The sequence below is a fragment of the Canis lupus genome, chromosome 29, assembly GCF_048164855.1.
Source record: "Canis lupus baileyi chromosome 29, mCanLup2.hap1, whole genome shotgun sequence".
Lineage (NCBI taxonomy): Eukaryota > Metazoa > Chordata > Mammalia > Carnivora > Canidae > Canis > Canis lupus.
In genome coordinates, this window is record NC_132866.1 from 24,448,314 (window position 1) to 24,472,992 (window position 24,679).

General features: G+C 43.6%; 2 long non-coding RNA genes across 6 annotated transcripts in view; one reads left to right on the forward strand and one right to left on the reverse strand.

The window, feature by feature from the left end:
* The window catches only part of LOC140620908 (uncharacterized), a 27,012-nt gene continuing 2,333 nt past the window's right edge, over window positions 1-24,679 (forward strand). Inside the window, exons 1-7 of one of the 5 annotated variants that reach the window (XR_012020666.1) lie at window positions 1-148; window positions 2,220-2,319; window positions 18,067-18,205; window positions 19,442-19,594; window positions 20,390-20,430; window positions 20,839-20,962; window positions 24,037-24,370. This is a non-coding gene — a long non-coding RNA (uncharacterized lncRNA). Of the gene's footprint in view, window positions 149-2,219; window positions 2,320-18,066; window positions 18,206-19,441; window positions 19,595-20,389; window positions 20,431-20,838; window positions 20,963-22,815; window positions 24,371-24,679 lie in introns of those variants that run through there. The other 4 variants (XR_012020664.1, XR_012020662.1, XR_012020665.1 and 1 more) reach the window with 4 other exon arrangements.
* Window positions 18,533-24,679, reverse strand: part of LOC140620911 (uncharacterized) — a 9,817-nt gene continuing 3,670 nt past the window's right edge. The window contains exons 2-4 of the long non-coding RNA XR_012020673.1: window positions 22,694-22,770; window positions 19,009-19,087; window positions 18,533-18,861 (exon numbers count right to left, since the gene is read on the reverse strand). This is a non-coding gene — a long non-coding RNA (uncharacterized lncRNA). The remainder of the gene's footprint in view (window positions 18,862-19,008; window positions 19,088-22,693; window positions 22,771-24,679) is intronic.

Consider the following 24,679-nt stretch of genomic DNA (forward strand, 5'->3'; position numbering starts at 1 on the left):
AGAACTTTAACATCTAGGAATATCACAGTGAGGGAAAGGAAGGGCCTGCTTGATGCAAAAGACCAGTCAAAGAGATATCATAAGGTTGCAAATAGCTGGAGACCTGGAGTGACATAAGACTTCCTGCGATATTCTGCTCAAAATCAAGGTTAGAAATAGCTATTATGATCTCAGTCTGAATACCCTCCCCCAAAATACCAGAACCATCACGTGACTCATCAGCTTCAAGCCACTAATCAAAGTACAAAAGCCAACCTCATGCCAACAAAAATCAATCTCTGTTTTGCCCTTTGCTTTACAAATGATCTAGATTTTCCAAGTGCGGTAGAAGAAATAAGGTAACTTTTCCAATAAGATTATTTCATGCAAGAAACAGTCTCCTTTTCAATAAATAGTTTTAAATCGTTCTCCCTGGTTTCTGAATTACACTACTCTCTGAAGATATATAAATATCAGGTAGCAGTTTTATTTCCTGTAAGTGGGGAGCTTTGGTTTAATAAGGAGGAGAGAGGCAGGGTGATAGACTTTCGGAGATGAAGCAAGATCTATTAGATCATCTCGGCCATTTCACTGGGCCCGCCCGAGATTGCTCCCAGCTGCATTGGCATATTCACTGCTGCTCAGGCTAGTCCAGTTTTAAATGATTTAAGGGTAATATATTAAAGGCTCATGACCAGCTATAAAGAGGTGCTTCTTCCTGAGACACTAGCAGAGACTTGGCTGTAATTATGGATGGATGCTCATCCTACCAGAGGTCTGAGGGCACCTTGCTGCCCTTCAGGCAGTACTACACCAGAGCCATGGAAGTCACACCCATTTGGGCTGTGGTCATCATCCAAGGAAAAGTACAAATGCCATGTGCATTTATCACAACCTGAGAACGACCATGGGCTGTGCTGCTGACATAAAGAATTGCATTCTTACTATCCATGGCAAGGAGATATGGTCATTCTGTTCCTTTCTAAACCTGATTTATATACAAGGTGGGATGCGTACCTCAAGAAGCTGGTCTTGGGATATAGCGTGAAGTGGGGCAGGCATAGTTACCTCCTCCTCTTTCTTATTAAGAGTTACAATCACCTCCACTGAGCCCTGGGATTAATCCATTAGAGGACTGGGAGTTCCAGAACTAGGAACATCCTGACTTGTACACCCTCATCACACCTTAGGTCCCTAGGATCAAAATGCTCTGAGTTTAACCATTTGAAAGCCTTGGTGGCATGGTCCAGGGCTTAGAAATAGAGGAGCAGGTAAAAAGAAATGGGGTGACTCGATCAAGGGACTAAAGGTCACCAGTAGTCTCAAAATACGTCTTTAGAATCACAATAATCATCATTAGATCTAGCAAGCACTTGCTACACATCAGACACAAACACAATTTCTCCTTTTATGGTATATACTTGGATACTATTATTATTTTATAGCTGAGGAAACTGAGGTTTAAGGCAGTTGATTCACTGCCCCTCCCCTTATTTTCATAGCTCTCTCCCCCACCCATCCAATCAGCAATATTTGGGCTCCTCGTAGGCTTGCTGTCATTACTCTTCATTTGGGTCACTGAGGTGGGGCATCCCTTGCGTGCATATATAGGAAGGCCTGGGATCAATGCTGCGGGATTTATTTATAGGAGGTAGTAAAGGTCACACATATGACTAATTCCATCTAGGTCTTCTTAATAGTAACTCCAGGAGAAATTTCTTCCAGCCTTGGTACTTGTTACAGCTACAGGTCTATTGAACCACTAGTTTGTTTTTTACCTTCAGACATTGCAAAATCTACAAGTGATGGCATTTCACTTTCTGCATCCCCAACTAGCAACTTGAACAAATTTCTATCCTGCCTCTATTAAGTGTGTGAGACATTATTCCACATTAATTATTTAATTATTTACTCCTGGGTAATTATTTACTCCTGGTTTTGTTTTCCTTCTTTTTTCATTACTTTTCCTGCCTCCACTTTCCTCACTTATTTTTTCTCTCATTGACATTATATGCATCTTTATAAGTTAACATAAGCAATTTTTGAAATGAGATGAGATACAAGTGTGTTTTAAGGCACAAAAAGATCTGGAGGGTGAATATAGAGATGTGTATGCCTTGTGAAAATTCAAAACTTCATCCAGCTGTATACTTATGAATTCATATATTAAGAAGCAAAATGGTGGAATAGGTAGCCCTAAGAGACTATCCTTCCACAGAATTTTTTTTTTTTTAATCAAGGAAAGGCTATCAGAATCAACTTTGTCAGAACTCTGGAAAACAGACCAAAGTTTACAGTGTCAAGTTAATTCTGAAACCACAAAAATGCAACTTTAAAATGGTAAGAAAGCTTTGTGACTTTTTAGTTACCTTTTGACCTAGCCTGTCCAACTTGACAGTGGTCTTGAAAACATTATCCCATGTTACCTGTGGGGTCCCTGGTTCTGAGGGAGGGCAGCAGGGCTTGTTCACATGGAACTGTGTTTGTCTGTTGCAACCTACAGGGAGATCTGCAGGGCTGCTGCAAGCTGCGTGTCCTTGGTTAGCCTAACACAGAAAGCACTCAGGGTGGAAAAGGCAGTGCGCATTCCTTAGAAATATTATGAAGCAAATGAAAAAACCTGAAGCCACCTAAGGCAAAAAGTTATTGTTGAGGCATATAACAATGTACTAAATACAGGGAATCAAAGCTGAGGAGGAAGTTTCCTTGGGAACTAGGGCACTCAAAAGTCCCCTTGTATACTGGGGATTTAAGAAAGCCATGCATGTATATGCTCAGGGTAGAATGTATGCCTAGAAAAAACCTGAGAAGACCTATACTTTCACCTGTGGCTGATCTCTAACCTCAGTGAAGGTAGGAATTGAAGGCTAAGGAAAAATGGAAAAATTTTAAATGGTCTAATAGAGCATTGAAGGAGCACTTCTATACAGAGCCAATCTTCATAGACTGGGACACATTTTTAATATTTGACTCTTTGAGGGTTTTTTTCCTTTTTTTTCTCTCTCTCTCTCCCCTTGCTGCCCCCCTCCTCTCCTTTTGGCTTCTAGAATTCAGGAAAATCTTTGCCAAGACACTAGCTGAGCTCAAAAGAAATAGAAACTTCAGAGACCACACATAAAAAGAATGTAAAAGTAGTTTAGAGAAATTTCTAAGCAAATAGATAAAGTCTACAGCAAGCAATAAAAGTAAACACTGAAGAAGATAAATATGATTTATGGAGTTATTACATTATAATGTTAAATGACCATTTTTCAACAAAAATTTAGGAGGCATGCAAAGAAAGAAGTATGGTCCATTCACACACATACACACACAACATTAACAGACACTGTCCCTGAGGAAGCATAAACATTGGACTTACTAGACAAAGACTTTAAATATACTGTTTTAAATATGTTCAAAGAGCTAAGAGAAAGCAGGAGAATAACTATGAATAAATAGAGAATATCCATAAAGACATAGGAGATATAAAAAAGACCCAAGCAAATTGTGGAGCTGAAAATCTTAGAAATGAAAAACTTACTAGAGGTTTTTGATAGCATATTTTAGCAGGAAAAAGGAATTATCAGTAAACTTGAAGATAAATTCATTGAAATTATCCAGTCTAAGGGAACAGGGGAAACAAGAATGAAGAAAAATGAACTTAGCCAGAACCATGACAATCTTAGAAGAAAACTAAGGAGCAAATCTTCATGACTTGGATTTAGAAATAGATTCTTAGCTATGACAAGAGCACAATCAAACAAAGAAAAAACAGATTGGACTTCATCAAAACTAAAAACCTTTGTACCTCAAAGAACATTATCTAAATAGTATAAAGACACTATTATTTATATTCCCCAAATGAATGAGAACCTACAATGTTTGTCCTTCTCCGATTGACTTACTTCACTCTGCATAATACCCTCCAGTTCCATCTACGTTGAAGCAAATGGTGGGTATTTGTCGATTATAACGGCACTGAGGGGGGCACTTGACGGGATGAGCACTGGGTGTTATTCTGTATGTTGGTAAATTGAACACCAATAAAAAATAAATTTATTTTAAAAAAAGAAAAAAATAAATAGTATAAAGACAAGCTACATGGTGGGAAAAAGTATTTGTGAATCATGTATCTGATAGCAGTCTAGGGCCAGAATAGAGAACTATAGAGCTCAAAAACAGAAAGATGAACAATCGGATTTAAAAATGGGCAAAGGACATGAACAGACATTTCTCTAAAGAAGTTGTACAAATGGCCAACAAGCACATGAAAGGATGAGCAACATTGGGATGCCTGGATGGCTCAGCAGTTGGGTGGCTGCCCTCGGCTCAAGTTATGATCCCGAGATCTGAGATCAAATCCTACATTGGGCTCCTGCAAGGGGCCTGCTTCTCCCTCTGCCTGTGTCCCTGTGTCTCTGCCTCTCTCTCTCTCTCTCTCAGTCTCTCTCTAATAAAAAAATAAATCTTAAAAAAAGGAAAGGATGAGCAACATTATTAGTCTTTAGAGAAATATAAATGAAAACCAGTGATGTACTACTTCATATCCACTTTAGATGACTATTAAAAAAAAATCGCAAGTGTTGGTGAAGATGAGAAACTGGAACCTTCATGTATTACTATTGGGAATGTAAAATATCCAGCTGCTGCAGTGGTTCATCAAACCACTAAATATGCTACAATATTTACCAGCAATTCCATCCTAGGCACATACTCAAAATAATTGAAAACAGATACTGAAACAAATATATGTACACACATGTTCATAGCAGCATAATATCCAAAAGGTGGAACCCCAAATGTTCTTCCACGGATGAATGGATTAAAAAAATTATGATATATATATATATATATATATATATATATATATATCATTTATATTTCATATATATTTTATTTATTTCATTATATTTCATTTCGTATATATTTCATTTATATGAAATAGAAGAGGTGGTAAATCCACAGAAATAGAAAGTAGATTGGTGGCTGCCACGGGTTAGAGGGGAGAAGAAAATAGGAGGTAACTGCCTGCTTTTGGGGATGATGAAAATGTTTTAGAGGTGGTGGTTGCACAACATTGTAAATGTCCTAAATGCCACTGAATGATTCACTTTAAAATGGTTAATTTTATGGGATGTGAATTTCACCTCAATTAAACAAGGAATAAGCCAGATAAACCAATTAAAAATTTATTATAAAACAAAGCTATGGAAAGTAGAAATCAAGTCCATTCATCTTTATGTGCCTTCGTCCTGGTGATCTTTAGCATAGGCTAGTACATAAAGACAATGAACAGTGTCTGCTTGGATGAAGGAACAATTTGGAGAAAAGTTATAAACTTGGGGGACTCCAAAGTCTCATAAGATCTTTCTTACCTTTCATTTACTCTTTTTATTTGCTGTTTAAATGTCTTAGATTTTCTTTTTTTCAACTATAAAAGCAGTATGTGTTTGTCACTACAAGCCAAAAGAGACAAGTATACTGAGTACTCCTACCACCTGCCCACCTTTCTCCCTAACACTGCCACCCTGCACTCTTCAAAAACACCAGATTTCTGATATTAACAGATTAACAATCTGGTATGGACCTTTCCACTGTTTTCCTCATGCTCATTCAAATATTCCCCAAATGATGTGTGCAATCCATCTCTCAGTTATTATCCTGGTATTAGTATTCCAAGGATGAATTCCTTCTGGTGCTTTTATTCCTTCATCTTCTCTCCTGAGATGCTGGGGGCCAAGAGGAAATGATCAGGAGGCATTTTCCCAGGTCAAAGGAATGACACTTCCACTGCTCATGGATTGTTTAATTATACCAAAGTAGGAGTTTGATTTGAAACTTGAAGTGAGAAAGCTTAAGTGGGTGGGACATTTGGCAACACCCATTCTCCCACCCCTAATATAAGCTATTTATTATTTTATAACCATTCCCATTTGTCAGCCTCCCAGCATGGATTTTATCCAAAAGTATTTCGACTTTTATCAATTCAAAGATGGATTTTCATCACCTTCTAGTATTTACTTTTTTATTTTGCTTATTGTCTGCCTCCCCCACTAGCAGTTACCTCCACAGAGCAGAGATTTTAGTCTGTTTTGTTTGGCGCCAAATGCCCCCAGCACTAGCATACCTGCCTGGCACACAGTAGATGATCAGAAGTATTCATTCAAAGAAATTCTACATCTCCTCTTTTGGGCCTCTTATAAAGGTTACATCCCTCTAGAAAAAGTTAGGGGGGTATATATCCGGAACATTTCCTCTTCTCTCCTTCCTGGTTTCCCTCAAACATTACAACTAACCAGGGGGGTGAGGGAGTTAATTAGCTGACAAAGCTCAAGCTTCCAGCTTCTCACCTTGTGGGTCCCCAGTGAAGTTTAGAGATAAGGCCCTCTATGCACATCAGTCAAAAAGCTCCTCCATGTGATCTCATTGGGTTCTGAGGTTGTACTTTGGGAGAGGCAGAGAAGAGGTATCATCATATCACAGAAAGATATCAGGGAGGCATTTGACTGTCAGGAAAGAGCTGATATCAGAATCCATGGCTCCAACCATTTGTCCAAGAATATCTCCATCACCAGGAGAAGACCCACTGCTCCCTCACAAGGCTGCATGTTAAAACTCCAACTGAGTGTCCTATTTTTCTTCCCCAGTGAGCAATGTCCCCAAACCTATTTTGAGATCAACAGAGTACAAAAGCAGAGGCTCAAGTTTTTTTTCAGAAAAGTATCAGTTGACCAGCTACTTTGTTGAATGCCCCTCAACTTGGGTTTGTCTGATGTTTTCTCTTGATTGGACTGAGGTTATATATTTTGGGCAAAAATACCATAGAAGTGGTATTTTTCCATGGAGGTAAAGCTGTGCCCTCAGTGCTATACTCTTTGAAAGGGTCAAGGTCACAAAAGGCAAGGACAGACTGAGGAAATGTTAGAGTCTGCAGAAGATGAAAGAGAAATAGCAACTAAATGCAATGTAGGATGCTGGATAGGGTCCTGGGATAGATAAGGAACGGTAGTAGAAAAACATTCAAAGCCTGTAGTTTAGTTAATAGATTGGACCAATGTTAATTTCCTCATCTTGATAATTGTTCTATGGTTATGGAAGTTGTTAGTATTAGGGACACTCAGGGAAGGGTACAGGAAAACTATTTTGCAATTTTTTCTGCAAGTGTAAAATTAATTCAAAATAGAAGATTTTTAAAAGTGGTTGTTCCTTGTGGGAGCTTTCCTAGGCATTTCTTACAAGGGCATTAATCCCATTCATAAGGCTGTGCCCTCATGACTTAATGATGACCTCACAATGACCCCTCCTTCTAATACTATCACCTGGGAGTTAGGATTTCAATATATGAATTTTGAAGCATTCAGACCCTAGCACCAACAGCTTCTGTCCCTATTTCTTCCTGTAATAGATTAAATCATGGACTCATCCTTATCGGTGGAAATGAAAAATAGGAATAATTTGGGTCCAACATGACAATGACTTGAATTTTGAGGTTTTGGACATTAATAGGGCAGTGGAATGAGAAACACATTCATTTTGGGGAACAAACCCAAGGATCTGAAGAAAGATTTTTAGACTCCGCCCCACTTTTGTGCATATAATGATATAACCATGGATTTCAGAGGCCATTGAGTACACCCTTTAGTCTCTGCTCCTTATAGTGTCCAGGCCATTTGGGTCACTGAATTGGAAAGGTGATGAGTGCGATGCTCAGAGCCACCTCCCCTGGATGCTGAAGGAGCCATTTTTCATTCAGTCCCTTAAATGTCTCTCAGCATGAGTGAGATACAGCCAGCTACCTTGTTGCCCAACATACCAGGGAAGTGTGGCTGTCCCACATCTGCTTAGCCCATATTTTTAATTGCTTAATAATAGTGAGTGGGCTTCCCTCCTCCCCTCCAGCATAGCAGCGTAGGGGGCTTTGACATTCTGGGCCTGGTGCGTGGGCAGGAAACACAGATGAGGCTGTGAAATGTCAACCTCCCACAGCTTCTCTCCCAATTAATCACAGCGTCATATGACAGGGCACACCTCCAATGAGGAGCACTGGGTTGGCAGTCCCCAGAGCTCAGCCCCAGCCCCAGCTCCGGCTCCACTGCCAAATTAGCCACATGATGTGGAGGAAGTATCTCACCCTCTGGGATAGTGATTAAAAGCACAGACTCAGGATCCTGACCACTTAAGTCCACCTCTGACTCCTTTACTTGCCAATAGTGAGATCCCAAGTAAATGATTTATCTGATCCACACAACAATTCCCTCATCTGCAAAATAAGCATGGTGATACCTACGCAGCCAGGTGGCTGGAAGAACTCAAAGTCGAGCACAGCGTGAGGTATACATTAATAAGTGTTAGCTGCTGTTATTATCCCAATTCTAGTCACCTGATTCGATCCAAAGTTCCACAGGAAATAGTTTAAAAGATGAAGAACACATGGAATTTACCCCCGGCTACTCAGTCTTATAAGACAGACAGAAGACATTTGGGAGTGGGGGAGGTGGGCTGCCTGGGACATGCCCTGTAACAGAGGCAGGTGCTGGACTGAGTAAGGGCTCTCCCTGCATCCTCTCGTTAACCCTCACAACCATCTGGTCAGCTTGATCCCATTGTATAAAGTGGGAAGCAGAGAAGTTAAATAATTTGCCTGGGATCACATAGCTTCTACGTGTCAAAGACAGGATGCAAACTCAAGTCTCAAGTCCCTTGCTCTTAAACTCCATGTCACCAGGGGTTTGGATGGGATTTGAGGAGTGCCTTACAAAGGAAGTGGCATTTGAAGAGCCTAAGCCTCCACATTTTTATTATGGAAAGACAGGATTTCTGGAGCATCTCCCAGCAATGCTTCTTAGCTACATGGGTGAGTTTTTTTAAACTCTCTGAGTCCTGGTTTCTTTGTTCCTGAATAATTATAGTGCCCACCATGGAGCTGACAGAAGGAATCAGTGAGTTTATGGATGTGAAGCTCTTAATAGCACCTGGCACGTGGAAAGCAATTAATAGATGTTAATCTGCCATCACTGTATCATCTTCCTCATCATCACCATGGTCACTGTGTTTAGTTGTCTCTCAGCTGACAAGGCCACCTGTTGGTAAAAAGGGAACCTCTGTTTTCACAAGCGCTCTCAAGATGATCCTAGCAGCTCCCTGAAACGTGACAATCAGCCATTTGTTACTGAGGTTAAGTATCTGTTCTGTGCCCGGGGTCTCCGTGTGAACATGAAAGCCACCGAGAGGAATGAGTAACACATACAGTCCTTAATAGCATTCAGTTAGTTATTTAAGAGGGAATCCATACCCGAGGAAGGACAAAGAGAAGGTGAAGCAGAGATGAAAAAGGCCCCTACAAGTGGTGACCTCCTGGAAAATATGAGGGTAGAGCAAGATACTGTCTCCTTCACAATTCCACCAAGGGCTGCCCTTTCCAGATCTGCCAAGAGGCCAAGCAGGAATGGTACATGAGCTGGGCCCTCATTAGCATGTACTGCTGGAGTTCAGAGGGGTGAGTGATGGCTCCCCCAGAACGGAGGCGTGTTTGATGTAGGCTTGTCAGCCCGGCCATCCTTCACAGGGACCTGGGGCCAAGATTCATATCCTCTGTCAGAGGCTCATCCAACACCCTGAGCTGGCCTCCACTGGAGTCCAATTTGTATACTCTCTCTCTGAGAAGGGCAGGCAATTTTTCAGGGCCTAGAGATGGGGAGACACACAGCAATGTTCCATTTTTCCTGGGAATAGCTTAGGGGCTAGAGTCAGGATAAATTAAGAAGAGGGAAAAGGAGGGGAGGATTCAGAAGGAATGCATCAACCATGGATTTTGCCTGTTTTCTGCCATTGCTGCCTCCCTCTCCAAGCCCCATCTCAGGTTTTCTGGACAGTATCACTTAGAATAATGGCATGTTATTTCGTATCAGTTTAAGATACTAGTCTGTCATAACAGACTGTGGCTTACCAAGAGGAAATAATGCCATGACATGCAAGATCAGATTCTTGAGGAATAAAATCCCCAAATCAAGATGAAGCAGTTTGACTATTTTAGTTTGAAGCTTTGTTTTGCGGCTCCTCCATTTGTGTCTCACTTGAATTGCTTTGTCTTTAATTCAATTCGTTAAGTCCCTATTAAGTGCTAAGGGCTGGAAGACCTAGGGTGAGGAGCATGGCCAAGTTCTGTGACTAGAAGCCTGCCCACCAAACGCAGGAACCAGGTCTGAGTGGCTCACTCTGTAAGCCTGTGGCTTCCCTAGTCTCTGCCCCACAAGTAAGTGCCTCTTCGTGCTAAATTTCAATGAGGCCTTTCCCACAAAAAATGATGCAGAAACCAACAGGAGCGAAGTCTTGTTTTCTTTGATCTAATCCATTCCAGGGGAGTATTTTCCTCATTTTCCATTAGAATTGGAGAATAGTAAAGATGTTACAAAAATTGACACTACCTGTCAGATGACATGATCACCAGTATGTGAGGTACCAGCAGAAGGGATTCTAGCCTCACCACCACCAGTTAATGCTGGTTCTGCCCTCAAGTCCCTGTGTGACAGTAAAGCCCCTACAGATCTGAGCCTGCTGCATCGTGTAGGGCTGGCTCTTCCGCTCAATCAGGATACCAGCAGGAGCTCAAAGATGCTTTAAAACAGAGGTTCTCACTTGGGGTGCCTGGGTTATGCTCTCAAAACCTGAAGCTAAAGAAACAAAATGGCGGCCCCCAGATGTGGGTTTGGGGCCCACACAGGGTTTTAAAGAAAATTGAATTCATTGAACATTTTAAAACAAGGAGTTCTTACATTTGAAAATCTGGATTTTCAGCTGCTCTTAAAAAATAGAAAAATCTGACTGACATCAGACCAGAAGCTCAACCTGAAAATAGTCTTCTGTAAGAAGAGTGGTTTTGCATACTTTCGACTGAGTCTGGCCTTTGTGGGTCACCACACTTCTCACTACCATCATCTTCCTCTTCTAAGCCACCTCTCTGGACCCTGTAGATGTGTGAGTGTGTACAAAGTGACCAGATTACTTAGTGGTCCAGGGCAGCATGTGCCCACCACCAGCTAGGAATTTACACTGACAGGAAGAAGCTAGCCCCCACAAATTCTGAGGAAGGGGAGCTTCAGGGTGTGGAGAAGGGCAGAGGGAGGGATCAAGGAAAGGAGTTAGAAATGGATGTGGCCCTACTTTCAGTCCAGCGCAGGGGACCTGGGGGAGTCAAGCAGGGGGTGGTAAGGTGAGCTCATCCTATTGCAACAAGGGCTTTGAATGCCAAGTACTGTTATTCTCAGCTGTTCATGCCACAAATTCCAGATATGATACGGGGGTTAGGAACTAAGGCTGCCAGGCTCATCTGGACACACATTTCCACGTATAGGCCTCAGGAAGTACAGGGCTACATACCAAGTTCTGGAAAGCACCCTCCACCTTCACAAACTTGTCAGCTATAGGTTTTCTAAAGCAGCCAGAGGCATCCTACAAAGACCCTGCAGCAGCAGGGGATAAGCTTCTGGGTTGAATTCTCCCAAAGTAGCTCAGGGGAAATAACAGAAGAAAGAAAGAAGGGAATAAACCTCCTTTCAGCTTCATTAGAGCTCTTGCTTAACCAAGCTAAAAATAAAACTAATTGCTTTTGCTATTCTAATGTGAAAAATCAGTTTTTAAAGGATCAAAATTCTCTCTCCATGGCTGGAGAAATCATCGAATCGGTAATAGACTGACTGCCAATGAATTATGAATGTCGTAATCAAGCCTTCTTGGAAGGCCAAAGTCTTGGTTACAAATGGGCACTATAATTAGAATGATGCTGAAACTGCCTAAAGCCAACCCCCTTTTGTCCTTTTTTTTTTTTTTTTTTTTTTTTTTTAAGATGGAAGAGGCACTACTCTTCTTCAGGTATCTGGCTTTTTCCAAATGATGCCTTTGTTCTCACCATTAGAGGAGACACGGGAGAGCATGGAACACCATCCCTTTTCCCTCTAAGAAGCCCGGCCAATCTCCCCCAATGGTGATGGGGAAAGTGCTTCGATTTTCTTCATCCATTGCCTAGAATTCTAGAAATTAAAGGTATTCTAGGACAGCAAGCAGCCTCTTTTCAAATACAAGGGGGCTGAGGTATGGGCAGGGCTCAGTGTCCTACATCTTTGTGGGAATCACTCTGATCCTGTCCTTGTACTTGAACAAATAGCTTAGCTCTGCAGGACTGGGAGCTGGAGGAGACAGACATGCATATCAGGCAGTAAAATGAGAGAAGGCCAGCCTTGCAATGGGAATAAAACTGCCTCCCAGCATCAGCACCAAGCCCCAGCCAGGAAGAAGTGGTCTCCTCACAACACTTACACAATAAGAAAAGCCAATCTAGATGAACAGGGCCAATAATAACAATATCCCACCATGGAAGAATCATCTCAGAAGGGATCACTTTACCTTGCTTTCTTGAGGATGGATCTGTTTTAAGAAAAAAAAATCTAGGAGTTTCTAGTTGCTCCTTTCCCCCTCAAATCCTTTACCTTTGAATGGCCTCTGAGATGGGATCCATTCTAACCAGAAAGCCCCTAAACCAGAGGTACTTCCAAGAGCTTGTCTTAGCATAGCCATGGACATGATCAGTTGGGGGAAGGAGGTCAGGGCTCTCCTTCTCTGGAGCCCACGATTGAAGGTTGATGAGCCCAGCTCCTCAATCTCTTGCCACTTGCTGAGCACCACCATATGGCCTTAATCAGTGGTTCTCAGCCCTGATTGCACATTAGATTCACCTGGGAGACTTTTCTGTGTTGCTGCCCAGGTCATGTCCCAGACCAATTAAATATAATATCTAGGAGTGGCTCCAGGCATCACTACTGGTTAAGGCTTCTAGTGATTCTAATGGACAGTCATGGTTGAGAACCACTGATTTAATCATTCCCCTTCCGGCACCTGTTCTCTGTCTTTCCTGTCCCTCCTCTCATTTCCCAAACCGGCACTAAGGGGTTTTTGTTAGATAGAGACTCCAGAGGTAGCAATGCTTTCATCTCGCCAGGTCGGCACCAGGTCCTGAAGCATCTCTGTATGGCACCCAGAACAGTTTGCTCCACACCCCAAATCATTCCATTATAAAAGACTTTAAGGCACATCTTACACAGGGCTGTGAATATGACTTATCCTCAGGCCAACTTCCTTGGACCAGAAATCACTCCCTAGGGCACTATATTGAGAAAATCCTTCTCAATCGGACATGTTGGGAAAAAAATACCATCTTCAGTGATCAATGTCAGCCAAGAAAGCAGGAGAGAGAAATGGTGGTACAGAAACTGAGTATTTGCCAAGTCTCAAAAATTTCCTCATCTGGCTTATAGTAAAATGAGAGCCACAGAAAAGAAGCAACATGGCCATTAGCCAGTTCAGTAAATCAACAAGTTAGCTTGAAAAGTTTGGTCTGTGTCAAATACTGCAGAACCTTGCTACTCAAAGTGAGGTCCATAGAGCATCAGGATGAGCATCAGCTGGGAACTTGTTAGAAACATAGGCTCTCAGGCTCCACACAAGACTAACTGGATCCAAATATATAGTTTAACAAGTTCCCCAGGTGATTCTATTTGACAATGAATTTCAAAAAGTTCTGTTGGAGAGAAGATGGAACAGACGATGGGAATCACAGCAGGGTCTGCCAGGTCTGGAAAGGAATATAAAGAACACTCAAGAAAAGAAAATGCCAAGTTGTATAAGAGAGCAGAAATGCTGTCTGGTTCCAGAAAAGAGGGATATCCTTGTAAATGCAAGAGCCAGAAACTTCTGAGAGAAGGAAGCCTTTGGGCTGGGTGCTAAAGGATGGATGGAGTTCAAATAGGCAAAAGGAGCCCCTGACAGGTGTTAAAGGATGGATGGAGTTTAAATAGGCAAAAGGAGCCCCTGACACTGTCCAGCGGCTCTCCTCTTCTCGCCTTTGGGAGCCCTCTGTCACCTTCTCTGCTGCCTTAGCTCTGGATGGAGACCAATTCTGGTGGGAGTCTTCTTTCCCCAGTGGGCTTGAGAACTTGAGGTCAGGGATGGTCTCTTCTCCCTTCCCTCTGCCGTACAGATCCACACAGTGACCAGGCCAATGTCATTCAAAACATTTTGAATGAATAAATGAGTGATTGAATGAGCAAGGAAGGACTGAAGCCACACCTGAAAAACACAGAGCTCAGCTCCATCCTGCCCCTCTCCATCACCACCACCCCAAACTGACCCAACGAAATTTAGGCTTGTGCCCTCAATTACCAGGCCATAACTTTGAAAAAAGAAAACTCAATCTAGTGCCCTAAAATTCATCCAAGTCTCATCGGCTGCTAATCATCCCCAACACTCACAGATGAATCCCAGGAAAAGTAGCAGAGAATAAGGCTTGAAGAGAGAGTGTGGAAGCCCTGCCTAAAATTTTATGGGACACGGGTAACAATAACTCTAGAGATGTGGTCCTCCCCTAGTCAAGATGTTCCGTCCTATACAACAGCATTCAAAGGCCCTGACCAGCCAGTCTGCAGACCGTCCTTACCTCCAGCCCATCCCACAGAATTAACAGATGTGGAAGTACTTTGTAGAGAGTAAAAAGATGTACAGTGTAAAGAATGATCATATCAGTATGATGAGAAAACCTCAAATAGAATCTTGAGAGATATTTTCTGTACATTTATTCTTTCACAGCCTTGCATTTGTGAATTCTGAAAAAAGAGAGAGAGAGACAGTATGAGCTCTGGGGTGATACTGTTTTCAGATCCTGGCTCTGGCATGTTTTAGTTGTGTGACCTTGAACAGATTATTTAACTTCTCTGTGCCTTGGGATCCTCATCAATAAGAGGAAACTCATAATAATGACACTTATTTCATAAGAGAGTTCCAGGGATAAATGAGTTAATGCATATATGAGTTTCCTAGAACATACTACATATTCAATAAATGTTGGCAATTAGTATCTGCTTTTGGCTCCTGCCCATCTTACTTTCGAGCCCACTCAGCTATACATATTTCATTCTATGCCCACTCTATGGATGCTGCCCCTGGTTCCCCAGGCCGTCCCATGTACATCAGCCAGACCTGGCATAAGGCAATAACTCGTGCTTTAAAGAAAGCAGTGCCCTCTAACATTTTGCTCTTTACATCCACCATTCTCTTTGGGTATATTCTCAGTAAAATGGAAGGAGAGGGTTTGATAATCTAAGTTATATGGAGGTATTACAGACTCATAGATGTCTATATTCTTTTAAAGACACCAAATATCTGCTCTTTAAAAAGGAACCTAACGATAGAAATGCCTCAAGAAAAGGGACTAAACATTAGCACGGAATTTTTGGTATAGTCCCAGATGTTTTCAAAATAAATGAGGGGAGAAACCTGAATGCCCAACATGGGGACAACCCTCCTCCTATAAGACCAGGGAACAAGGGGGATCCCTAGGTGGCTCAGCGGTTTAGTGCCTGCCTTTGGCCCAGGGCATGGTCCTGGAGTCCCGAGATCGAGTCCCACATCGGGCTCCTGGCATGGAGCCTGCTTCTCTCTCTCTCTTTCTCTCTCTCTCTCCCCCCTATCTATCATGAATAAATAAAATAAAATATTTAAAAAAAAGACCAGGGGACAAGGAGTCTCTAGGAGGAATTTCAAGGCAGATGTATGATTTGGTTGGTTTCTTATTCCTGAACTTTAGTGAACTACCAATAGGTGGTCCTCCTACAGTTACAGACCACAGGTACCACCTCTGCGGCTAAGGGTAAAATCCCCATTGGCATAGTGAACTCCATGGGCTGACCCTCCCTGAGAAATCTTCAAGCATAAGCTAGCCAAAATCTCTACCAATTTCTCACCACTAACCAAGGAAAACATGTTCCTTCTATATGCAGGGAAACATGGTACTAACAAGCAGGAAGGCTTAACTGTGTTAGCCCTGCTTTCTCTAGAGCAGACCACGTGTGTAGGGGAAAGCCTTGGGAGAGACTACCCTTGTGTGATACAAGGATAGCTAGGACAATGGAAGGTTACCTCTAAGCAGCATCCCAGGCCCCACTCAAGGGTGGTTCAGAAGTCTAGAAAGAAGAGGTGAAATTTTATTTCCTATCTCTCCTTACTCGGCTACTTAGAGTTCTGATATCTCCCTGTTCTCATCATGTCATATAACTGCACACACATGTGCCACACACAACCAATACAACCATATTAGACACAACAAATACACCAGAGAGCAGCAGAAGAAGCTCCATACTCTGAGTGGTATGGATGTCACCTTTGTGGTGAAAAGGTGTGAGCAACAAAGGACTAGCTGACCCAACTCTCTCTTTTTACAAAGTAAAAAGCCACTGAGTCTCAGTAACGGGACCTCTCTTGCTGTAGATCACAGTGAGCCTGAAGCTGAGTTAGGACCAGATCCCAATTCTTTTTTACTATCTCCTGCTTAGAACTCTTCTACTGGGTGACCTCACACGGTAATTTCTGGTGGTGCTAATAATAGGTACTAGAAGGATAGGTGAGCCTACATTTGAGGGTTCTTCTTCCCTCATCTTGACTTTATGCTGAGCCTCTGGAGCAACGTAGCCTTGGTTATGTGCATATTCCCCATCTGTCTAGATACTGCTACTAACATGGTTCCTGCTATAATGCAGCCTTTGCCCCATCCTCTGACAATCGGCAGGTTCTCATGGCTGCATCTTCTCCTCAGAAGCAAAGACTTATTTGCCATCTGGAGATGTTCCCAGTTGAAGAGCCTCTATTCCAATATCAATACCATCGGAAACCTCTGGCCTTAACAGAGCTAGTATTCCTTAGGGAAGAACCTCGCTACAGTCAGATCTACCTTCAGAGAAGGGATGGCATATAGGGGAGGGGACACCCCACCTGTCCACAAATAGCAGCCAGCAGCCTCTCTGTCTCCCCATGCTCACACACTCATTCCCTCTATGCACTCTGCAAAAATGGAAGACTGTTCAGGGGAGAGAATCAGTAATTGTGGAAGAAAAACAATGGATTCTTATCTGAAAATAGGGTCTCATTCATATCCTCTATTAGCACCAGCTACATTCTTGATGAATGCATCACTTCTACGTGCTGTTCATTTTCTTTTCTGCAGAACAGGAGAGAGTCTTGAACTCGGGAGGGAGATGAGGATGGAGAAAGTAGGGCTGAGAGAGAACCGGAAGGAACTGCTGTAGTCCTGTTTTTAAATGCTCCCAAAGAAACAAAACGAAGGATCTCCTTCAGACTAGAAGGACATAAGATGCGATTGGCAATCGAGCAGGAAGGCTGCAATCTCCCCAGGGAGATGGCTCTGGAAGAGGCTGGCTGATGTGAAAGCTGGGGGTGATGAGGATGAATGTGGCTGAAAAATCAGAAAGAACTCAGTCTGAAATCTAATTCCTCCCCTCACTTGCTGTGTATTTTAGACTAGGGTCTTAAACTGTACAGTACTCAGTCTCCCCACTTAAAATAGGATCATAATATTTGCCTCATGGGAATGTTATTAAGCTTCAATGAGCCACTGAGTGTCAAGTACCTGGAACACAAGAGACATTCAGTAAATGGAAGCCAATTGTATAATGACTTTTTAGTTTTCCTTTAAGGGTTTTTAATCTCCCAAACCAAGAGTCAGCATGTTTTGCTGCAGTGACTTTCAAATCATTTTAGGGAGCAAAATATTTTCCTCGAAATAAATCAAACAGATAAAATTAGTCCCATCATCCCCTTCTCTCCTGAAGGATCACTTGACTGCCTCTGAACCCATAAGGAGCTGTTGGGTCAGGACAAATCTGAAGACCTGAGTTCTAATATCTGGCATACCACTAACTCCCAGGAAGACTCCAGAGAAGCTCTTCTACACTGAGTCTCAGCTCTCTCCCTGTTAAAATGAGGAGTTTGGGGGTGTGACCAGTAATGACACTCTAATTTCTTTAACTCAAGGAAGACTCTGGTTACTGGATCTGATTATTGGCTTTCCTGTCTTTTCCCCATGCGTATCCCAGTCAATCATGCTGAATAACTATTTATTGGTACTCTATGGGGTAGCTATAACCCCACCACTAGGGTGCAATTAATTCTATTAAATGAAGCAATATTGTCTTGTACTGCCTTGGTCTGTACTGGGGCACTTGCATGCAGCAGAATGTCACATGCTAAAAATCAATCATTCCACAGGGTCCTGGGAATGAAGCTGTGGTTTTGGTCAAAAGTGACATTATCTACTTTAATCCAAAGACCCTGAAGTATCCTCCAAAGGGAAGTCAGGAGCTGGGGGTTCTTGGGATTTTAAAGACCACATAATTTCTCTCTGAAAGTGAATAAACATCCATAACCTGAGGACTACCTATTATGAAAGAAGAGGGAACACTTAACAACTAACTAAAGGCTTAAATTTGTATCCAGAGAATGTATTAATAGGGGCAAGTTGTCTGATATAGAGAGAATGGTAGGAACTTAAGCAGGAAGCACGAGAAGGCAAAGTCTTGAGGAGCGGGCAGACAGGGGAAGGGGTAATGGAGGGGCCTGGCCCAGGACTTAAGGAGTCAAGAAGTCAAGTTTAGGTCTGGACAAGATGAATAAAATAAAAGCCAAAGATCTTGCCATTCCAGCAAAGCCTATCTGTCAACAGAAAGAGGCTTAATGAGAGGCTGAAAATCAAGCTGTAATTGTTAAAATATAGCTAAGGCATGGTGTAGAAAGTGCCAGAATTCTTCCTGGTCCTACCATTAGCATATTCAAAACTCTGTTTTGTGTATCTCCCAGAAACAATAGCAGAAGCAAGTGAAAACACATTTTAGAGTCCTCTGGAGACAATGAAGTGTCTAACAAACATAAGATGGTACTTATTAAGGTATTGGACTCAATCAGTGCTTGAGATCAGCATCAAGGACAGCTGGCAGCTGAGCTGCTTTCTGGGTCTTCCTTCAGCTGGGAGGGTCTTCCAGGATAGGCCTTACCCCTGAAACAAATCTTGAGATTTAAAGAACTTGTCAGGATAGGTCCAAATTGCTTAAAATAAACGCTAAACGTAAATGTCATGTGGCACACATGCCACATATATGTATTGCATGTAACAATGTTTTCCCAGTAAATGATTGGCTCAGGTGGGGATCTTACCTAGCGGATTACATGGAGTTAATTCCTCAGTGTCCCCTTGGAGCTGAGGCAGGAGCCTTGAACCATACCAGCAGATGATCTAGAGTAAGGATCAGCAAAATTTGTCCCTAAGTAGATATTTTAGGCTTTGCAGGCTCAGTGCTGTCATTGTAGTGCAAAAGCATCCGTAGTCAATCTGTAAACCAATGAGTATGGGTGTATGCCAATAAAATTTTATTTACATAAACAGATGGTGGAATGGATTTGTCCCATAGGTTGTTGTTTACCAACTCTTGATCTAAAGAGTCAGTTGTAAATCATTTGAGGCAGGACTGGCAGTGCTTCACTATTGCATACCCAATACATGACCCCATTTGGTTGTATACAAGGGATGTTTAAAAAGTATGAACCATCCTTTCATCATCTTGAACATTGACTTTAGCCTTTATTTCAGATATCCATTTGGAAGAGCTCATATAGTCCAAGCCAACTAGTGGAGAATGTAGAAAATATCAAGAGAAGATACTGGACTCAAAACATTTATGGAAAAGAGAACCATGGACAGCATCATAGAGTTGGCCTTGCAAGAGACATTGTGCCTCAACAGGTAGAGATATTTCTAATAATAATGAACAAAAGTAGACCACTGAGAACTGAATGAGAAGGGGAACTCTGACTGCCCCAGAAACATTTTGAGTCCAGAATGAGAAGACCAGGCCCGGGATCCCTGGGTGGTGCAGCGGTTTGGCGCCTGCCTTTGGCCCAGGGCGCGATCCTGGAGACCCGGGATCAAATCCCACGTCGGGCTCCCGATGCATGGAGCCTGCTTCTCCCTCTGCCTGTGTCTCTGTGCCTCTCTCTCTCTCTCTCTCTGTCTCTAGTGAATAAATAAATAAAATCTTAAAAAAAAAAAAAAAGAGAGAAGACCAGGCCCAACATCAATCGGGCATCCACTTCATGCTCAGACTATCACTGGGAGATCCACCGTGTTACTGTGCTTATCCTCACCTCTCCCTCTAATGGAATATTATTCATCCTAAAACATGAGATATCCAAGAGGCAGAGAAATGAAATCCCTGCCTGAGGCCATGAAGCTACTGAGTGAGGAAATCAAGATGAAAATAGAGAAGAATTGAATGTCAGAGCCAGGGCTGCCCACCCAACTCCCCGACCACCATCATATTCTAAGGCCTGAGTCACTTAGGGGTGCTAGGGGCTTGTTCCTGTGAAAGTCTAGTGCAAAGAGCAGCCCCTCTCCTCCTGAAAAATCTCCATTTCAACTGGGACTGCTGTGGCCAGTCTCCAACTCCCTTCTAGTATCTTCTGCTTATAGCTACCCAAATTGGGAACCACTTGGAACCACTCCCTCACTCTAAGGATGCTCTCTCTTCCTTCCATGCAGGCAGCACCATGACCTTCATGCAGAGCCCTGGAGAAGGCAAGGTTTGGCCATAGGGGAGCTCTGGGGGGAGTGAGCCTAGAGCAGAAGAGTGTGTCTGAGGGGCTCCCAGAGTGAATCCCCACCGCCCTCCTTGCTCAAAGGGAGCCTGGATGGCAGCTGCAAATTGCCTATGAAATCCATTTTTCAGTGTTGCCAAGTGTTGGGTGGGAGGCAGTGTTTTGAAGTAAAGCTATAATATGGCTGCAATAAAAGTTTACCGGCTTTTATATAGGTTCCCAATAATGAGGGGAGAGATTTCTGCAGCTCAGAGACTGCCGTGAGAGGAAAAGCAATTCCTGGCACCACCTCTTTAAGCGAGAATCTGCCTCCCCCACATGGTTCATAACTGGGAGTTTTTCCCATTTAAAGGGGATTGCATCAAGTTCCATATCTCTTTCATTCCTCATCAGAGCTTGTAATGATTCCTCAGGCTTCTGAATGAAGAGTCATAAAGTGTAACTTTGCACTGGAGATGGGTGGTGAATTTTTATGCCCACAAACCTTGGAAGAGTCAAGAATTGCAGCAACAGAGAGGTAAGGAGGTGAAGAATTCTGGAGTGTTCCAGGAGTTCGATGCTGGGGGCCAGGGGCGTGAAGAGAAAGTGTGTGTTCCATGACCTTGAGAAATAAGTTGGGGCTGGATCAAAGGGTTGCTGCCCTCCAGTAAGGACTCTAAGAGGTGTGGTATCCACGAGCTGGTCAGAAACCTGAGAGAAAGTGTAGAGAGGAAAGTGCCTGGGAAGAGAGTACAAATGGGTAGCCCGAGAGAATGACTGGCTGCCTGGAAGCAGAGAGAATGCCCTCAGAGATGCTGGTGAGGGGCAGCAGAGGGGCGGGGTAAGGGGTCTGCTGGAGGGAGGCCAGGCCAAAGGCAGGTGAACCCAGTGTATGGCCAGGAGGGAAGGCTGCTCGTGGTCTCCGCTCTCCCATGCTACCCAGAGAGCGAGGGCTCTCTTTGCTACGCAGGGAACTGATCCTCAGCTCGTGCTGAGATGCCTGTGGGATGCGCAGCAGACTCATCCAAAGATGAGTTGGAGCTATTCACTGGCTAATGGGCATCACGTCAAACCTCATTAACAGCAACATGCCTGATTTCAAATTTGCGATCATTTGGACACAGATGAGACTCAAGTTGACATGTGAGCTTTCAATGAAAACAGAGTTTGTTACATGAACTGCGATGTGAAAGGGTGATGGGCAAGAGGGATAATTAACCTCCTTTGAAAACGTCCCACCGATTTCAAGAACTTGGCATGACTTTAGCTCCTCTCTCTCTGCATCCAAACAATGTCACTAGCAACGCTTGCTGTCTCACCTCAGCACAGACGCAGTGGACCCTCCTCCTCATAACATGTTGTCGGTCGCTAATAGATGCTGTGGCATGTGCTTAAAATAGCAACAGCGACTCTTCTTCCTTCCAATGACCAGTCCAAACCACCATCCTCTCTCTCTGTATGGGGCCTTCGCAGCCCACAAAACTTCCCCGAAAGCAACTAGATCCTGCGCCACCCATGTGCCATGTGCAGGCTCCCTTGAACGATGAGTTCTGCCCCATGCCCACTCTTACAGCACTAACTAGACAAGAAGTACTTAAAGACCAAAAACGGGTCGTACTTATGGAGATTTGACCCATAGGTCACCGAGAACTGTAGGTTGGCTAACTGAAAAAGAAGTGCAATTTTCTAGCAAAATCTTTACATATGGATATTATGAAATATTAGGAAGCAATTTTAAAAAGATGAGTTGGAGCTATATATATTCATTGATCTGGAAAGATACCCATGTCAGTTTTAGTGGGGGAAATTGATACACGTCTTGTGATCCTACATTTGAAGAAAAATACCTGTTGGGGTATTTTGTAAACATTTAAATGTGTTTGAGAGTGGAGAAGAGTATAGACACCAAACCGTTAATGTTTGTTTTCTCAGTTTAGGGGATGGAGGGAGGAGTCCGCCGTTTCCTTTGCAGGGCTCTGTGCTGTTAGGTGTGTTGAAATGAGCATTCATTACTTTCTAATTGAGGGGGAGTCAGTAAAAGCTACACATTGGGCTTTATACATTGTGCAAAGTCCAGCTATGTGAGACTTTGCACTAACCCACTCAGCACTGCCTCTTTTCCATGAGGCTGAAGGTCAAGCCCGGGGTACAGAAGGACATAGCAGGTTATGTGTTCCTCCTGCCACCTCATGCAGCATCCACACACAGTCTCCCTAGGGAACTCTTTAAGAGATCTTCTTAAGAACTCCACAGCCCCCTGCATTCCTACCTTTGAGATTCCATCCCATCACGTGCTTCTCCCCGGGGGTGACCATGAGTGGACCTGTTTCTTGCATTCCAAGAGCCCTGTAGGAAACAGGAGATAAGCTTGGGAGCTGTTTTTCTTTCCAGATGCACTCTCCACCCCCTCCACCTTGCTCAGTGCCCCCCAGAGGCTGGCATCTATGGACTGCATCAATGAGACGAGACTTCCTCACGCACTGGGTTGGGTTCAGCCAGGCCAGCAGGAAACCTGAGGACAAGAGGCCAGAGCAGGCTGGGCCTTCACCCCCAGCTCCGTCGCAGCCCAGCCCCAGATTAACAACAGCTGCATTGCTCTACTGAAAATCACAACTCCTGTTGGCAGCCCTTCTGCAACTGTCACTTGCTTGGGGTGTGGTTTCTGCCTCATGTCGGGTGGGGGACAAGTATGGGAAGAGATTCTTGCTGGTCTTAGTCCCAAGGTGCTTTCCATCCCTTGCTGGTTCCTTCAAACCCTCACCCTTGTGACCTGTCCCTTCACTGTACTCTCTTCAATCCTCCTCTTAAGGGTGTGCCATCTTCTTCCTGCTCAGACCCTGAGCCTCTTCAGGGCTCTCTGCTTCTAGCAAAGGGCTGCAGGGGGCTCCAACACAGAACCAGGGCTGTCTGCAAACCCTGTCCCTGCCATGAGAAGCTTCTCCATGCCAGAGACAAGTACAAAATACCTCTCTCCAGCAGATTGCCCTGAACCTAGGAGGGCAGGGGCTTCAAACCATGATGTCTCTCGTTTCTCTGATCCACTAGCCATGAAGAGTTGGTAAATAAGCCCAACTCACCTCCCAGCAGTCCATTTGAACGTAAGAATCTAGGCGAGCTAACAGAGATGGAAATCTCCATGCATCCGCACAGGCTAGAAACAGGGGTGCTGTGAAGCCAGCCACTGTAGCCAAATCACTCCCAGAGCAAAGTTCTGCTCCTGTGCCTCTCACCCAGCGGGTGTCAATCAGGCAGAGAACAGGGAGAGAACAGATGCAAACAAGCCAACTAAAAATACACCCGTAGCAGACTTCGTTAAATGTGCAGGAACATTCTCAGTCCCTGGGGCAATGATGGGACCTCCGGATCTCAAGAGGCAGAAGAGGGATGGCAACTAAAGTAAAACCCAGTATAAAAACAATAGCAGTCGTGACAAAAATATACACCCAATACGAAAAGAAATCCAAAACTGTTCATGATCAAATCCTATGGGATACTAACACCTAATTATTAATCAAGTTGAACCAGAATGAGCTATGGCCTCGGGATCAGCTTCCTTCCACTGCCCGAGCCCATCATTCACCCTGTGTGTGCTACTAACCCCATGCTCTCCAGGAGATGCGAAAGGGGGCCCATGTCAGGACTGCTTCCAGACAATGCAGGAGGCTCCAACCAGGTGAGGCCTGAAGGCCAGGCACAGATGACGGCAGACAAGCAAACAACCCCTCCACCAGCACCCACCACACTCCCGACAGCAAGAAAGCAAAGGATGTTCCTGACTCGGGTTTAGAACCACCAGGAAAATAAAAGACTGGTTTTACATCCATGAAGGCCAATGTATTACCTTTATTTGAATGAAAATAAAATGGTAACAACATGCACTGGTTGCGTGTTGTAGAAGTTCCGATTAAACTGGCTGAAGCAGGACTGATTGGCTCGTAGAACTGAAAAGTCTAAAGGTATTTCTGGCATATGCTGGATCTAGGTACTCAATGGATGTCACAAGGAGTCTCCAGGTCTCTGCCTTTCAGATCTGCTTTCCTTGGTGGGACTTGATTCTCACTACTCATGGGTGCCCCCAGAAGCTCCATACCTGTTGTTAAGCAACTCCAGAGGAAAGCACATGCTGGTTCACAAGAGTGCCCACAGTAGTATTGGATTTGAGTTTTAATGGTGTGACTGTGTCACCTGCCCGTCTGTATGTAACCGATCTCTGTGGCTAGGAGAATGGAATGCTCTAATTAGCCAGGTCTGGGTC